The sequence below is a fragment of the Corapipo altera genome, unplaced genomic scaffold, assembly GCF_003945725.1.
Source record: "Corapipo altera isolate COAL_440 unplaced genomic scaffold, ASM394572v1 268, whole genome shotgun sequence".
Classification (NCBI taxonomy): Eukaryota; Metazoa; Chordata; class Aves; order Passeriformes; family Pipridae; genus Corapipo; species Corapipo altera.
The window spans coordinates 497,120-515,459 of record NW_020884901.1 but is presented as its reverse complement, the minus strand read 5'-3'; positions in this window follow the sequence as shown (position 1 = coordinate 515,459).

Here is an 18,340-nt window from a genome sequence, read left to right as displayed (position 1 = left end):
TGCCTTTCAAAGATAAGGAAAAAAATTGAAATGTATTATACATAAATGGCTTCAGGCAATGAATCACTCCACAGCATCCTCGCTGCTGGATTGTGGTCATCACAAAGAAAATAGTAATAATGATAGTAACAATAATTAATACTGTGGGTGCTTAGTGCTGCTCCTGGCTGGAGGCCCCTCTGCCAGATCTCAGAGACTGGGCCGGGAACAGTAAACATACATTTATGGTAATTTTATTTGAACTCTTGAGAATACGTCCCACACCACTATGATTTGATGGCTTATTAAACCCTGCAGGGTACCTTCTCAGGATGGGAGTGCTAGGAGCAGTCAGAGGGAGAGAGAGAGCCATCAGCAGGGACCAGCATCATTTCCCTCCTAATTAAAAGTCAAAATGTCATCTAGGTTTTTGTATTGTAATTGCAATGGTCATTGCAAAGACACCATGAAATCTGGCTGCATTAGCACTTCTTTGGGGGGAGGTCTGCTGGATGAAGATGTATTGAAGGACTCGTTCTGGCATTCTTCTTGTACAAGTCCAGGCTTTAAGTGCAGTAAATGAGCCCCCTGCCAGGAGCTCACCTCACCTCTGGGCCCCCCCTTCCCCAACTGTATCAGGGGACTTGAATGGAAAAAAAAAAATCATACATTCCAACCCTAAATGATACCAGTAAGTTTGTGCAAGCTTATGTAAATCACACAAAAAGTGACAAGTTTTCCTATTAAAAGATAATTGTAATCAGGGTGCTGGACGTGCCGTGCACTGATGATTGGAGATAGACGGGCAGCGTGAAAAGATGGATCGTTTTAATTTGCACCAATTAAATTGAAGTTCATGGGATCATCTTCTTCAATCTTCATGAATACTTTATTTTCTGGCTGCTATGGAGCTATTAAAAAGAATGATTGAGCCAAGAGCTAGGCATAGTATATTTTATGAAATATCACCTTTAAAGAATTTGAGTGCGCCATTTTCATAATGAGTTTTCTAGTACCTAATACCCTTCTATATTACTACATTTTTAAAGTGGATTGATCTGGAAAGTGCAGAAAGTGCAGGTAATGATACATTTTGCTAGGATAAGGTGGCTGATAATGTATCATGTTACTGCTCTGAGAATAATAGATTGCCTTGTGTTTGAGATGTGGCATTCTTATTTTGGTGCTTGCCTCGTGCAGACAAGGGGAGTCCTCTCTGTCTCTGGAAAAAAAATGTTTAATTGTTTGTGCAATTTTCTTCTTGTTTCTTCTTTGTCTTTTCTGTATAGTTGGTGACCTCAGAAACAGATTTCTGAGGTTTGAGGGAGGCTGTTCTCAGGTATGCATTTGTCTTGATGGATGTTGTTAGAACAGAACAGCATGTAGGAGACAACACACTATGGGAGATAAAGAAATACACAACCCTATATTATTTACCAGTGCCTCACATTCTCTTCCCAAGAGAAATGAGTGATGATAGCTTCAAAGGGATAAGTCAATGAGAAGGGTGGTCATCTCTCACTCACAACTGCCAAAAAGACCCCAAGTCTCACTATTTCATGCACAGACAAATCAAAACCTTAATGGGAAATGGGAGGTGCTCAGCTGTGTGCAAGATTTGAGCCTGCCCTGTGGTTCTTAGCCAGCTTTTGTGACTGTGGAATCTCTCCCAAGGAGCCTCTGGACCCGTGGCTGTGCCGTTCTCACCCAGTGCTCTCCACTCTGAGCTGGAGCAGCTCGTGGCTGTGGGCACCAATGCCCACCTGGGAAAATTCCTGAGCACCAGGAAAAACCCAGAGTACCTGTCAAGGCAGGGGTTGGTACCAGTCTAGTGGTTGCTCTGGTATTTGTAAATATCTCGCTTTGAAGTTACACTGGATAAAATGTGAACAAATGCACAGGAGGCCACGGTTCCTTCAGTGCCTGCAGGATCAGAGTTGGGGTTTGGTTCTATCTCTGAGGGGCTGGGAGGTGCCACCCTCGAAGGACTTGCTAATGGAGTCAGCAGGAACTGGACTGCCCAGCTCACAGTGGGGCAGGAGGCAGTGAGTGCATCCCACCAGGACAGCTGCTGCTCACCCTGCTGGTCCCAATTCCCAGGGTGCATCCTCAGTGCTGCAAGTCACAGCAACATGATGCCGTCTCTCTCTACATAGGTTTAAGCAACAGCAATCATAATTAACCCTGCTAATTAATCAGGGCATAACATATTAATTGCTAGCACACAAGGCTCCAATTGAGCAGGTGCTGTGTGGGTCTCTAATAGGATAATGAAGTGACGAGCCGTGCCACGTGCAGCAGAGTGAGCATCACTTGGGGAGATGGGCTTGGCAGACCTGCACTCAGCCAAAAACGCTGCCCCTCAGTGCCACTGCCTGCAAACAGGCCAGTGGCGTTTGGGGGCCATGGGGTGTGAGCCAGAAAGGGAGGTGGGAAGGTGGGTGCCGTGGCTGCCCACCCCCAGCATCACATGTTGGGAGCTACTGGTGGAAGAGTCTTGGGAGAACTGGAAGATGAGGGCCAGGACTAGCCCTGTGGTGTGTGGGGAGCCACAGTTCAGCATTCAACACATGGGATGTGAGACTCAGCAGCAGACAACCAGTGCTGTTCCCTGGTGGTGCTGGAGCCAGGCCAGTCAGTCCCATCCCCTGGGCCTTCCCTGCACAGCCCATCCCACAGGGGCACACGGGGTCTGCTTTGTCCTTCGCTGCACCTGAGCACTGCTGGTAGAGGAAGGCTTCACCCAGCCCTGATACTTGAGGTTCATCAGACATTTTTTCTTTATTTTTTTTTCCCCCACTTAGAATGCTCACAAGGAAGCACTAGAGGAAAATGGAAACTACTGAACTTCAGACACCTTATAGACACATTTTTTGTCAGACCTACATCAGTTACCTACTGCAGTCTGCTGTTAAAAACCTGCAAATACTTGGCCATGAGTTACTCAAATATTACTATTTACAACAAGTTGGGTTTTCTTGGAGGGAGGAGGGGGGGAGTGGGGAATCACTTAGTTTGGTTTCGGTTTTTATTGTTTTTTCTATTAGGGAAACAAACAAACAACAGGACAGAAATAATTGTTGCCACATAGTACAAATATTTTGGTGTGGCAGCAGAAATTCCCCGGCTCTGCAGAGCCCTGTGCAGAGCCCACTGGCCACAGCCCAGCAGCACAGCCAGGCTGGCCAGGATGAGCACAGTGGCTGCTCACACTGCACAGGGCACTGGGCACCAGCTTGGGCACCCAGTGGTGGCACTGGGCAGTGTAAAACCAGGGCCAACCTTGTGCTGCTCTGGGATCAGCACTCTCTCTTCATACAAGATCCCCCTCTCCTGCTCCCCCAGGCACAGCTTGTACCTGAAGCCCCTTGTTCTCCTGCAGTAGCAGCAGCAGGACAGGGATGGGGTCCTGCTCCTGCCCTCTCCCAGGGCAGCACTGCAGCTGCTCAGGAGCCCCCTGGGACCTGGCAGCCCTTGTAATGCTCCTGCTCCACACACACAGGCTTGGCCTCAGCCCTGCATTCAGTTTTCTCTGCATTTTGTTGCTCGTGAATCCAGGTATCTCTGTGCTTTTGCACCAGCTGACTGAGCAGGTCTTTATAAATTTAATCTTTGTCTGGACTTGGCAGCACAGTGCAGTGCAGCCCCAGCCTGGATGCAGAGCTCACAGCAGCAGGAATAGGATGTGCTGGCTCCAGTGGGGATCATCCCACTGCTGTGAATCCTGGAGGAGAAGCTGTTTGCAGTGATCAGGGACCTCACTGCCAGAGGTGGGGACTGCAGCTCTTCTGTCTCCTCATCAGGACCAGGCAGGAGAGCCAGAAACCACCCTCAGCTCTGTCCACCTGCATATCCATAATAGTTAAAAACACTTCATTTAGGGCAAGAGCATTCACTGGATTGCACAGGACCCTCTGTGATCTCCTTCGCCATTGTTTAGTTTAATTGTCCTAAAATTGGCAATAGATTAAAAGAAAATAATTATCCCTAATTATGTCAATTAAATGGCTAATTCATTAACGAGCTTAACATCCTTTACTTGGACCATCTCTGCTAGGCAAGATTGTGCTTCCAAGAGGAGACGCCAGGCACACGCTGCATCCTGTGCAGACCCAGTTGCATCGTGTTTAGCGTGAGCTGCAGGAACAAAATCCCCTCATTATTCAGATGACAGAACAAAACTATAAATAGTGGATCGCAATTAAAATCAGAACAATTACTCCTTATCCGTTATGCTGCCTTTTGCACAATAGCAGCCTATAAAAGGAAAAAGCACCGTCCTTTTAGATCTCTCTCTCTCTCTCCCTCTCTCTCCCCTTATCCAGAACTGTAGCTGGCTTGCTAATTAGGAGGCTTTTGAATTAGATTATTTGCATGTCTGAACAGGGCTAGGGTATTAAACATCCCTGAGGACATACTATAATAACCTCTTCAGTGGCTTTTAGGATCCCTAAGGAACCAGGAACTCTGAAAAAAACTCCAAAAGGAGGGAAAGTGCATAACGATTTCATCCAATTAGGTATGGATTAGTCGGCTTGGTGTCTTTGAATCCTGCTTGCCAGGAGAAGGTGTTCTCCTCTAGGAACATTTGACAAAATCATCAGGGAAATTATAATGCAGTACCTAAATGAAATCGCAATACTTTAGTTTCTCCTCCAAGAAAAAATAAACTACAAAATCAATACAGTGGTGTATAAAGCAAAAGAAATGCACCAGTCACTTTATTGCCTGGCTGCGAGCACAGCCCTGTGTTTACAGCATCCGTGAGCGACTGTCAAAGTCAGGCTCCTAAGGACAAAGCTGCTGCTGCTGGGATTGGCTACAGCCAATTTTAATTTTTAAATACCACTGGTATTATTCTCTTCCTAATGGCTTTCCACACTCTTCCAGTTTTAAGAAATCACCAGCCCATTTATATTTAACAAGACAATTAAGCTGCCCGGGCTCTGCAGCGTGGGTGGGACCGGGCAGACCCCCTGTGCTGGGGCTGCTGCCTCTGCCAGGCTGCCAGTCCTGGGGCCCCCCTGCACCCCCCACCCCACGGCCAGACCTGCCCCAGGGCACCCGAGCCAGCCCAGCAGGAGGAGAGGGCAGTGCAGGAGGAAAGGGGTTTGCATTGATTTTCCTTCTTTTTTCTTTTTCTTTTTTTTTTTTTAAAGTGCTGAGATCTAATTTGGAGGCAGTGGAACTGGAGCTTCATGAGAAGTATGATTATTACAAACTGCCTGTGGAGGTGAGCCATGCTGATACGACTGCACCTGCGGGGACCACTCTGTGTCACCTCTCCACATTGCATCCCACTGCCTGCATTGGAAGCCTGAATATTGGTGCCTAATTGGAATGGATTTCCAGAAAGACAATAAGGGAAACTATCTAGAAAACTGAACACGCAGCACTAAGCTTTATAAATCCTAAAACGTGTGGATAAATTGCCCACATTGGGCAGTGTAAAACCAGAGCAGTACAGTTAGGGATTGGGTTTGCATACCTGGAGCCCCAGTGTTCAAGCATCACTGCCACAGCCTCCCCTTACCCAAAGCAATCCCTTCACGTAACAGGGAATGGATTTCTGACTCCCAGGTGTACAGGAGTTCTCTTCCCATGGCTTTCTCTTGACCATCAATATTTAGCTGAGGTCTCCCGTGGTCCCTCTGTGAGGAGCACTCCTCCACCTCTTGTGAAAACATCAATCCTTATATTTTGAATTTCCATCTTTGAAGTCCCATCAGTGTCTCCTGTTCTCGTGCTGGGGAGGGCAGTGAGGGCAGGTCCTGGTTTTGCCTGTCCTGATCATACCCACCATCATTTCACACTCTTCAGCTCCCAAGCCCCTGGGCCACCCATCCTCTACTCTGGGCTCAGTCCATCCTCACAGTGCCTTTTTGAGACACATGTTGCACACCAGCACAACAGGCATCCACCGTACCCACAGGAGCCTCACCACCTATTTTAATATTTTCTCATTCTCATCCCCAAGCCCCTGACATCTCATTTGCCATTTGGCTTTGGACACACGTTGTCCAAGGTCTGCTCAATGACCAGATTGGTAAGTTATATGCTGCGGAAATTCTGGGGTTTAGAGCACTCATATTCATCAATATCAGCCTTCACTAGCTATCGTGTCACTCATCCTTCTGCTTTGGCCAAATTTCTCTGAATGTCTTTCATCTTTTCTGTATTTAACTAATCTATACCACTGTTTCCTTTTCCAGGTCAGTAATTAATATATTAATGCCATTAGATTGAGTGTGTAACCATGTAGCATACTGTTAGTGACCTTTACATTGATTAATAAAAGACTATCTCCCACTTTTGTTTCCTTCCTCTTAGTCCATCTTATTGATTCATAATGTTACTGTATCTCTTACCCCCATTTTTATCTTGTTTCCTAAGAAATCCTGTGGGAAGACCTCATTAAAAGCCTTTTGAAAGTCTAAAAATATGTCAAGATATTCTCTTTTATCCATTTATATATTGGTAGGTTCAAAGTATTCTAACAGATTAATGAGACATGATTTTCCACAGCAGAAACTGTGTTGATTGGATGTGATCTTCAAGGTATTTTATCATTCTATATTTAATAAATGTTTAAACCATTTTGCCAGATACCTGTGTGAAGCTGAATAGTGCCTAATATCCTGGATAACACTTAGAGTCTTTTAAAAATGTATAATATACAGATAAAACCTCTCTGCTTTTCTTCCAGGAAGGGAAAACAGTGCAAACGTTGCTGCTATATTCATGTTTTTCCTTAAATGCAGTGAACATCTCAATATGTGGCCTTTTATTTCCTCTCAAATCAGCTCTGGGATGAGACACAGTGGGCATGTGAATAAACTGTCCATTTGTCCTCTCCCATATCCACACAACTGCAGTCCCAGAGGGATTCCACGCCTGGGACGGAGCTGAGGGTCTCTGGGCTGGGAGCAGTGAGCATCCCACAGGTGACCTTCCCTTTCCACCACACTGACTGACCCAGGTCCCCTCTGCACAGCCACCATTTAAACTCTGGTGCTTTCCACTGCCTTGGAGTTTGCTCATTTTTCCGTGAGTGTTTATAAGAAATCTCTAACATTCCCCTGTTATTATTTCACTCTACAGATTAGCTTGTCAAAGTTTGAAGATTGAAACCATAAACCACTTTTTACTTCTCTGTTGGAGAACAGTTCATTTCTTTAGAATAAATACTCTCTTAATTGCAACCCACTGCTTGTTAGAAAACAAATTACTGAGAAATTATTTGTCCTTTCAGTCGCTTATGTCTTTACGAAAATGGAACTTCTCACACAGCTCCCTGCAGGCTTGGCCCTCCCAAGGGACAGGCACAGGGACAAGGCCCCTTCCAGCTCCTGCTGGCAGAGGTGATTCTGGTGGGACCCACTGGGAAGGGCCATCAGCTGGAAGTGATGTTGTGTTCCTGGCCAAGGCAAAGGGAGAAGCTGAGGTAGTTCCCAGAGCAACCTTTGAGCGGAGATAATTTTAAATTGAGACAATCCCAAAGGGCAGCTCCAGAGTGCCCTCCTGGCACTGCCTTCCCCTGCACTGCAGAGCCCTGCTGCCCACCCCCCCACACAGGGTGCTAATCACTGCCTTTGTCTCAATTCTGTTTTCAACTATTGAAACTACCAAGAACTAACAAATCAACCCAGCTCCATCTACAGCCAGGGTGTGTTGTGAAAATGAAGCATCAGAGCCTGTGTATGCCATATGTTCCTGAGCTCAGAACACCCCAGTGCTGCCCCAAAATTTTGACATAAATGGAGTCTGAGACAGGCCTGTTAAATAGGTAAACAGGAGATTAAAAAAAGGAAAAAAGAATGAAAGTTCCCTGCAGCCTAATCACATCTCTTAGGGAAATTCCTGCACCAACCCAGCCGTGAAGCCGGCACAAATCGATGTGGCCCAGGGGATCAACATTTTACATATATATAAAAAATTGTAAACATCTTTTATGTATGCAATGTAATAACTACACTCAGCATCATGGGCTCTAAAAGCAAATGTTATGGGCAGTTGTATTGCAGTAAAGTGGTTAAATGGGAAAGCTTTGAAGGGTTGATAATTTGTACTCTTTTCTTTACTGAACCAACTTATTCTTGTCTGAGGATGACAAATTCAAACACTCTTCTGTAGGAAGAAGTTTTCATTCATCAGGATTTTTTCCCCCACCCTTTCCATTTTCTGCCACTTTTCAAGTTCAAGAAGTCAGTTACAGCTCTGATTATGAAAATGGGGTGTAGACGTAGGTGAGGCAGCAAAACATTCCCAGTTTGGGGGTCCAGAGCCTGCAACAATGGAGCACAGGGTCCTTCAGAGGGATGTCAGGGACAGGAGCCACCAGTGTCCATCCCAACTACTGACCAGCTGCACTCTGAGGCCTCCCTCAGTCTGGTTTGGGGTGTTCTTGTATTTCTTGTATTTCTCCAGATTTACACACAGGAAAATGGTCCCTAAAATCATCGGACTTTACTCTGCACATCTGATAGCTGCAAAACACTGTCTGTGAAAATACAAATGAATATTTAAAAAATTTATTAACCAATAAAATTAACAATCAAATATTATTTCTGACTCACAAATAAAGCCTGTGGTGTGGGTTTGCACCGTGCCACGCTAATTAGCGCAGCAGGAGAATTCCCCAGGGCCATGTCACTGCTCCTTCCAGACCGAAAATCAAAGCAAAGCTCTGAGCCTACTGCACTAAATGGACAGTAAATAACACATTCTCAGCCTTTAATTATTTAGCAAGCACAGCAGTGACCTAGGATGATGTAAAATATGTACCAAAATACTGTGTGGGAATGCAGTGCTGTTGCAGGTGGGGTTTGTGGCACCCACAAGTTCTCACTGTATTCCAGGGGACTGCAGCTCTGTCCTTGCTGTGTGTCTGAGGGGCCACAGCTCCTTCCCAGGGATAAGGCAGGACAAAAATTTTTGCAAATTTTGGTATTAATATTTTGTAAAGTGTTGGGATGTCTGAAGAGCAACTGTCTTAGAATTTATTTCCAATTGCTGTATCAGAGGATTTTTAAGCATGACGTGATTTACACAATAATAGGAAATCAGTTTCCTAATTCTTAAACCAGCAGCTCTGCCCAATCCTTCCTTGAGTGTACAGTGCAAAGTTACTGTCTGGCACTGTGTGTGCTTCACGTATAAAACCCCCAACTGTGATGAATTGGAAAGAAAAGCTTCCCCATATTACAGACTTTAGAAACGTTTATTAACAATTTGATAATACTGTATGTGGAGGCTTCACGCTCCTCCAATGACTCCTTAGCTGAGAGCAGAATGATTTCACCCTACTTGCTTTTAACTCCCTTGCATTTATCTTGCCTGAATGTCTCCACTGGATATTGTTTACTCTTTGGATTAGTAAACTCAGGATTAATTCCACTGTTTATTGCTGAAAGTGGCAGTAAATCCAGCATCAGGGAGAGTCGGGAATCTGCTTAGCTGTGCTGCATGACCCTTTCACAGGCAATAAAAACACCCTCCCAGCACGGAGGGACAGAGCACTTGGAAGCAGAGCCCGTGTCATTAGGGTATGTACAGGAGCTGGTGCTTAGCCCTTCTTTTCATTAGGTATTACAGATGCTGTAAGAATTTTGGTATCACTTGAGGGAAAATATAATAAAAGGATAAAGAAAGCCTTCCCTGTGAGCCAGCATGTCCCAGTGTCCCAGCCTGCACTGGTGTCCCATCCTACAGCAGCGAGAAACAGGGGCTAAAACCAGTCCTCAGCACAACCTGGGACTTCTTTTGCTCTGGAATCCTGGTGCCTCAGGCAGGGAGGAGGCAGTGAGGGTTAAAGCATGGTGCCTGCCTCTTCTCCAGCTCCCTGCCTTCAGCAGGGCTGTTTTTTTCCTGTTAAATCAGCAAAGAGGAATGTGGGGCCAGGAGCTGAGCAGAGCCGGTTGGAAAGGTTACCTAAGTGAACCACACAATTTTTTTCTCTCAACTTTGTTCCATCTTAAGGTAAAAGGTTCATGCAGAGGGCTATAAATTCCTGTCACATTTTGTTGTAATCTCTCTATGGTTTTATTACTTAAAATGCTGCACTCTCGAGACGGGGAATTTTCCAGGGGTTTGAGGCTGACACGGAGCCACATTTATATTGTGCTGAAGCTCCTCTGGAGTCTCCTTGAGACATGTGGCCGGCAAGCCCGGCGTGAAGGCCTTATCAGTCACTCCACCATGGAGTCAGCCCATGAATTATACGGGGAATGGAGGTGGCTCCGTGCGAGCGGGATTGCGGGGCCGCCGGGTGACAATAAACATGTCCCGGGAATGTGTCCTCCATCACTCAAGTTCAGATAGCAGATCTGGACCTTAACTACAGCTCCCCATCTCTAAATCTCCCCGTGACCTGACTGGGAGATGGAGGTGAGTCTCAAGGATATCTGTCTGCAGGGAACTCGCAGAGGAAGTTTATAACCCGCGTGTGCCGCAGACGACACCGCTCCCAGCACCGCTCCCAGCACTGGAGTAGAGCAGTGGCTCTGGCCAGGAAGTGGAGACAGGAATACTGGGACGCAGGGGGAGTCCTGCAAAACCTTCCAATGCTGGCAGAAGGTGTGAAACATCTCCTCATGGTTTCTGCCTCCATGAACACATGTGTGGAACGGAGTGGGGAGCGCAGGGGTGATGACGGGGGGCCACGGGGCTCCCTGTGCTCAGAGACTGCAGCACCTGGACCAGCAGCACCCAGACAAGCAGGACCAGGTGCTTCTGCAGCACAAGGATATCCCAGAGGGAATTGTTCTCCATCCTGGACTCCCTTGTGCAGGTGACTGGCAGTTTGGAGTGTCAAGCCTGAGGATGAATCCCCTGGACGTCCCAGTGCTCATCTCTGCACAGAAGCCAAGCAAGGGCACGAGCCGGGGTGGCACCTGGCCCTTGGGCAGTGGCAGAGACCAAGTGGCTCCCACAGAGGCGAGAAATAAATCAATTAAGCCTGTTCCTAAATTAAATAATAAGAAGAAAGAGTCTAAATGCAAAGTGTTAATGAAGTAATGAAGGAAAGCGGCATGCTCAGTGCCACAGCTAAATACAGCCATTAAAATCCATAACCTCTGTAAAATTTGTGATAAAATTACAATTTAATTTTATAAAGATAATTTATTAACTAATACCTCATTGCACATGTTAATTGCTTGTGCTTAAATAATAGTAATCTTGATTGCTCTGTGGTCATTAAACTTTTTTTTTTACATACTGTTTAACTGACCGTTTTGTATGTGGTTTGGGGAGAAAAAAGTAATTATTGAAGTCTAAAGCACTGAGTTAATTTCTAATGAAAGGATAATTTTATTCCAATGATTTTACATTTAATTAACTAAAGCTACATGCAATGTGAAGTTCTAAGGCAGTGCTGATTCATCTGTGCACTGGACATGAGGTGTGTGACTGCCCCAGTCCCAGTGGGCACCAGCAGTGGGAATGAGGGGATGGAGCAACCCCACAAAGCGAGGCTGAGACATTGTGTGTGTTTTTGTGCTGTGCTGACATGGAGGTTGGAGCTGAACTGGGAAGGGGTTTGGTAACAGACCTGGGCTCTGTGAAGTGGCCACCATTCTCACCCTGAGGATTTCTGCACTGTAGGAATTATGGGATGAGAATGGGAGGAGGTGGGATGGTGAGTGTGATACTGCAGTTTGGAAAAAGCTGGAAAGCTGAGAAGGAACACTTTGGATTAAACAAAAAATTGATTACGGAGATAGATGAAGAAAAAGGACAAAACCAGACAGAAAATCGTGCTTTTGTCAGTCTGAAAGTGTTTGGTTTGATACATTCACCACCTTTCACTTTTGGTTCAGGTCAGTTTTTGCATGTAAAAGTTCTCTTGGATACAAAATGCCAGAAAATTCCCTAAAAGAAGCACTGAACTGCAAGTAGTCAAGAGCAAACAGTGGCACTTTTACATCACTCCCACCCTTTTCACTTTACATTTGCTGCCAGCTCACCTGTTCCCACACGTGCGTGGGTGCTGGGACACGTGGCTGTGCCAGTGCTGCTGTGGCTCTCCCGGCAGGGCCGGGCACGGGCTGGGCACTGCGGGGCAGCCGGCGAGCAGCGCTCCATCGGTTATCCGCCGTGTCGTGTAGGTGTTCCCGTGCTGCAGGGGAAATGCTTGTCAGGGTATTGATAAACAACAGATCTGTGTCAGTGCAGATGCCTTTTTAATGGTGTGTCCTGAGGTGCAGACATTAGGGTTATATCCTCCTGCCTCCCAGCCCTCCGCACAGCAATCACTCCTCCTCAAGCAGAGCGAGGGCTGCCACCGCCCCTGCTTCCCCGCCTTATTAATGCATCTCCCTCTCACTAATGCAGACAAGAAAAGACAAATCTGGAGCCCCACGTGCACAGGGGGACCGTGAGGGGACCGGGGGGCTGCACAGTGCAAAATAAAAGTTCAGCTTCTGTTGTGGCCCTGGCACCGGGGCACAGGAACCCAACACACACCTACAGCAGCACCACGAACCATCCGCCATGGTAGGACTGGCACAGGCTCCTCTGCCCTGTAAAGCTCCTGACATTTCCACCTCCTGAGAGGGAGCCTGGGATTTGGAGGTTTTTGGGATACTGCTAAAGTCCTCATTAGCTGAATGAAGGACTATCCACAAGAAACATTCAATCTGTCTTGAAGGGCTATTTAAGTCTTTTGAAATCCTTGTGATGATGGGGGAGAGCCCGGTGTGGGCACAGCCCACAGCAGTCCCAGGGCACAGCTGCACTCTGCCTCCCCTGGGATCACCCTGGGATCCCTCAACAATGCTGCTGCTCCTGGGGTATCTCCCTGGCCAGGGGCCCCTTGCCCTCAGAGCAGCCTGTCCTCTGGGGCCACATTGCAGGACAATTCACTCTTGACGTGAGTGTACCCTGATGACTTAATTATTTATGAGGGATGTTTTGTCCTGGATTTACAACTAATGCAAACAGATGTTGCCAAACCAAGGTGGCTCTTTTTGCTGGATCTTGATGGATACTCACAGCAGCAGAGCATTACTGGCCATGGCTGTGCCTGCGTGCAGTGGGCAGCACATCTGCCCTGACCACAGAACCCTTCTGCTCACCATCAGCTGACCTCAGAGCTCCTTTCCTGCCACACTCACTGCACTGCTCTACAGTTATTTGACTTTGGCTCTGTATGAGGTGCTCGATCCCAAGGCTCAGTCATGTGTGAAGCCTGGCCAGGTTTGCCCACCTTGTGCTGTGTCAGTCCCAGGGGTGCTCCTGACTGTCCCCTCTGGCATTCCCACGTGCTGGGACAGAGGTACTGGTTTTGCTTCTGTCTTCCTGAATTGTTGGTGCTGTCCCAGCTGCAGCAGCTCTCAAAGGAAGGTGGGGATTTGTGCTGGGCCATTCACAGAAGGGCATCCCAACAACTGAGTCTATTTTGCATGTCCTGGTACGTCAGACCTTAAATCCTTTATTCACAAAGAAACACTCAGGTTTAGAGCACTTGCCCTCTCATCAAGGAGAAACAAAGCCACAGTTTTTCTGACTAATCCCAACTGGACAGCAGAGCTCAAACTTAAAATATTCATGATTTAGCCGAGAGTATACATTTCTCAAAAATATATTAGCTGTAAGAATATTAGCCCCAGGAGTCACAGGGAAACCAGGAACCTTGCCACACTGTGTATCAACTCTGCAAAATGTTGTGATTCTTTGAGAAAAATCTCTCTTAGCTATGGCTTGCAGGATTTAATATTCTGCCCATTAGCAGAACCAAGCACCACCCTTAGAGCACACATGCAAATAGCAGGGGAGAACAGAGGAAGACAATAAAACTGGAAGCAGCCTTTGGAAGGGCAAATAAATAATTGGATTGCAATGGGAAAGTGTTCTCCAGTTTGATGGGCATTTTCTTTTCACTGAAAATACACCAGGCTGAATGGCTCAGTGGGTCCCACACACCTCGGAATGGGCCCGGCCAGCTTGTGCTCTCGATAACAGCGGGTATCATGGAGGTACATAAAAACATAGTTTATTGTTAAATTAAGTGTCCTGTTCTTGAAAACAACCCTTAAATTTAACATTCCAAGGCTGCTGCTGTTTATTTGCACTCTCGGAGCACTCTCGGTGCTGTCCACTCAACTACTTGAGAAATACATTGTAATAAAAATAAATGGACAGTTTGGGTTTCTCTAAAATTAAAACAGAATATACAGCAGCCTTGCACTCCTGCCTTGCACTGAGGTAGCCTGTGATAAAGTCACATTGTGTCAGAGATGGCAAATTATGCCTGCTAATTACTTACTGGAATTTCAGATTTGTCCTTACCATAATTAAAAAGGTGTCACTTTATTAGAATAGGGCTGGAATGATGGGGCTTGGAGCAGTGGAGGAGATTTCTGGTTAGAGATAATTACCAGTGATGTATTCCTTTCCCTCACTGCCGTTTTTGCTGCATTCCCCCCATTACTCTGTAATGGATGGCTGGCACGGCTGCCCGGGAGCTCAGCGTGGGGAGCACCCGCCCAAGGGGCTTCCACCGCCAGCCCCCACCCTGCTGGCACAGGGCAGACCCAGCTGTGTGTGCTGGTCACATCCCCACTGATTTTACTGAGGCTTCATCTGGGGATACAGCAACACAGAGGACGAGCCAGGGTCAGTCCTGTTTCAGGGTGCCCCCTCTGCCCATGGGGTCACTCCAGAATTTCCCTGGCAAGCTTCCAGATGCTGCCCTACAATGCCTGCTGCTCCCCAGGGCCCCTGTGCCCTGCAGACCCCGAAGGGGCTGCTGTGCCCTCCACCCCCTCCTGGCCCCCTCCTATCCCCCTGCAGCTCCCACAGCGAGGGCAGGTCCCAGCCCCACCCTGAGCTCAGACAGACACACCATTTATATGCATCGAAATATCCCTCTGCTGGCAGAAGAGACTTGAACCTGTCGAGGGCAAACTCGAGTCTCTCCCAGGGCCTGGCAAAAGAAAATAGCAGCATTTAACTGCGATGAAAGTCACAGCGTAAACAGGGATGCAGGGAGAATAATTGCATGGCTGGAGTGCCTGGCTCCATGTTATCATTACACATTGGATTCCTGGTCTGTAAGTACAGGGATGGCGTGAACCCCCGCAGAAGATGAAGGTTATAAAAGAGGCATTACTGGGAAAGGTCAGCAGGCTATTCAAACATGGAGCAGTTGCAATCCGCAGATTCAATACCCAAAGCTATTTGCAGGGCTTGGAGAGGCAGGAGGAGTGGGAGAGGCAGAACTCACCCACTTGCTACAGGAACAGGGAGGCTCCTTGTGCAGCAAACTCACGAGCAGGCAGAGGGAGGATGTGTGTCTGTTCAGCCCTGACCACCTGCGGGCCTCACCAGCAGTGCCCTTTGCCCCAGGGGTGCCAGCAGTGCCCTTTGCCACCAGCACCACACCAAACTCCTGCAGCCACGCCTGGAAATAACCAGGCCAAGCACAAAGGGCAAGACAGGTCTTCTGTCTTGATCCCACCGAGATCTGGCTGCAGACTATCCTCAGTGGGATCTCTGATCCAACACATCTGGACAGTTAAAATGTCTTTTCCTTTCAGGAGAGACCTCCTTAGGCTGAGCACAGCACTGCAGCCCACACGCTCCACGTCTGGGGTACCACAACACAACATTCCTGTGGCTGATGGAGAGACCCATCAGACTCCACATTTTTATAAAAGATGGTTTGGTTAGCTCATGAGGCACTATCATTATTGCCAAAGGGTTTTGCTCTCCAAGCCTGTGCTGAATATTGTATTACTTTGCCATGCTCAGAAACTAAAATTACAACAATTTAATTTTGAATATGGTGGCATTATTACCATTTGTATTTGCCATTTCATAAGACTTTTCATTTCAACTGCTTTGCTTTCCTGTCAAGAGGAAAAACCTTCAATCTATCGGCTTTTACCAGAGAGGGAACTGTGCTGGAGTGTAATGCAGTATTGTATATTTCTTCTCTAATGCTCTTTTGAACAAAATCATCTATTTCATCAACAGTATATCAGCGGTGACCAAAGACCATTAAATAATGCATCTCACTCAGGAGCAGTGGAGCAGGGAAAGGGCTCTGACCTGTTTTAAACCTTATTACTTTCTTGCATTATGCCCCTCACTGCAATCTTTTTGTTTAAGTGATTTCAGCTGAGGCGTTGCTTCCTGCCTTAAAACACACGGCAGACGTTATTGCTGAGCTGGTTGGGCTCAGCCTCAGCATTTCCCATCCTACACCAAAACCAGCCTCTGTGCATGAAGCTTTGTTAACCTCACCAAACATACACCAATACATGTATGTGTCAGGAGCTGCTGTGAATAACATCCCTCTTTATTTTGGAACTCGCTGGCCAAGACTTTCCATTTCATTCAGACCTGTGGCTTTATCTCCCAGCAAAAGTTTGGTTCTTGCAGTGAGAAAACCCAGGGCTGGTAAAGCAGGCAGGGAAATCAATCCAGAGTGGGACAGCCAAGCCAAAGAACACACAGTTGTAACAACCAGAGGAGTCTGGACTGTGCTGCAGACTGGGATGGGAGGTTTGAAGAGCTGGCTTCCCTGTGAGCCCTGTGCTGGCTGTGCCTGGAGGAGCTTGGTGGCACCAGCAGCCCCTGCCTGTAGAGGAGGCTCTGCCCAGCCACAACTACCACGGGCAATGCATCACGTTCCACGTTCTCCCCAGCAGATCCCACACCCAGGCGTGCTGTGCCCCACACCCAGGCATGCTGTGCCCCACAGGGGCAGAGGGCTGGCCCCAGGGCTGCAGAGTGTGGCTATCCCCACACTGTTGCTGCTCAGAGGTGAAGACCCCCAGGGCAAGTGGTGGTCTGTGCCTGCTGGTGGGCTCAGCCCAGCCCTGTGGTGCCCAGCACCATCTGCCCCTGCCTTGGCTGATCTCTGCTGAAGGATGTGAGGTGGCACAGGGACAGCTGACCTGGGCAGCAGGGACAGCCCTGGTGGGGCACAGGGGGACCCACCTGCACTGTGCTCGTGGTTGGCACCACGTGGCAGCTGGGCTGAGGTGCAGTGCTAACAGCTGGGGTGCAGCTTTGTCTCCCCCAGCCCTTGTGAAGCACTATCCCCCACCAGCCGGCGAGCAGAAAGCCTGAGAGACTTACAATTACATTTTCTCACTAGTCTAATGAGGTGAGAGACAGACAGAGGAGAGAGTTCCCTGGGCTAATTTTCCAGCCAGCAGCCACTGCATTGCTCCTGTACTGCGAGAGGCAGAGGGAGAAATGACTCTTCCAGATTAGAGGCTCTTGCTGAAGGCATTCCGGAGCATATTCCTCCAGGACACTACAGTAAAAAAATGGAGATGACAAACCATTTTACTATGTTCAGCTGGAATAAAGTAAGCCACAAATAGAACCATGTGGTGCTGGGGGTGCACTGATTGGGAGAGAGTACCTGGGGAGAGCAGGGAGTGGAGCCTGGCCTGAATCACTGCACACAGAGCTCTCTTTGAGTGAGGAAGGCAGCAAGTCAGCATCTGAACAGGGGGAGGAATTAGCTGAGAGGGAAGGAGCATTGCATTTGTCTCTCTAGCCAGTGAACAATTTGTTATCATGGAAATGTTAGCAATGGAACAGTCACTGCCTGGGGAACAGCACCGGGCTGCAGAGGGCAGGTACTGAAAGAGGAGGGCTCTGCCTTCCTCCCAGAAACACTGGGTTCTTCAAACCAGAGAAACCCCGAGAAACCCCTCCTTGTACCTGCAGGGAACATGGAGAGAGGGCCCCTTTCTTCATTCCTACTCTCCATGATCTTGTGCTGGATTCACATAAGCTCAACATTTGACCCTTTGGAGGTTCTCTGATGGCTTTGGTTGAGCCCAATGGTGTTGTGTGCTGCCTTCATATCCCTGGTCTCAGTACACCAAACACACTTCCAGCATACCCAGATGGACCTGAGAAACCTGAACTTCCTAATCTGAGTCAGGAGGAAGAGTCAATGAAATCCCTCTTCCATCACAACCATGTTCAGCACGTTCACATACATATACGTGTTCACGGATGAGGAATGTTCCATCAACCAGTCCCCAAAAAACACTGGAATGCTCCCATTTGCCTGACAAAATCCAGCCAGTCTGATCTATCCTTAGCCTTCCCCTGTAGTGTTTGGAGCTTGTAGTCAGTCCTGAATTCGTTTTAGGCTGAGATCAGGTCTTGGTTAAAAGTGCTTGTGCAGGAGGCACTCTTCCCTCTCCTTCTTATTCGAAAGGAGCTCCTTTAGAAAGCACTCTGTTGCTGTGCTCATGCAAACCAGGAAGAGATCTGTCAAATATCAAATCCGAATTTTGTTGCTGAAGCTCTTAGAAAATTGACAGGTAGCATGCAAGCAAACATTAAATCAATAACAGCAAATTTCCCCTGGGAAACTTGTAGTGTT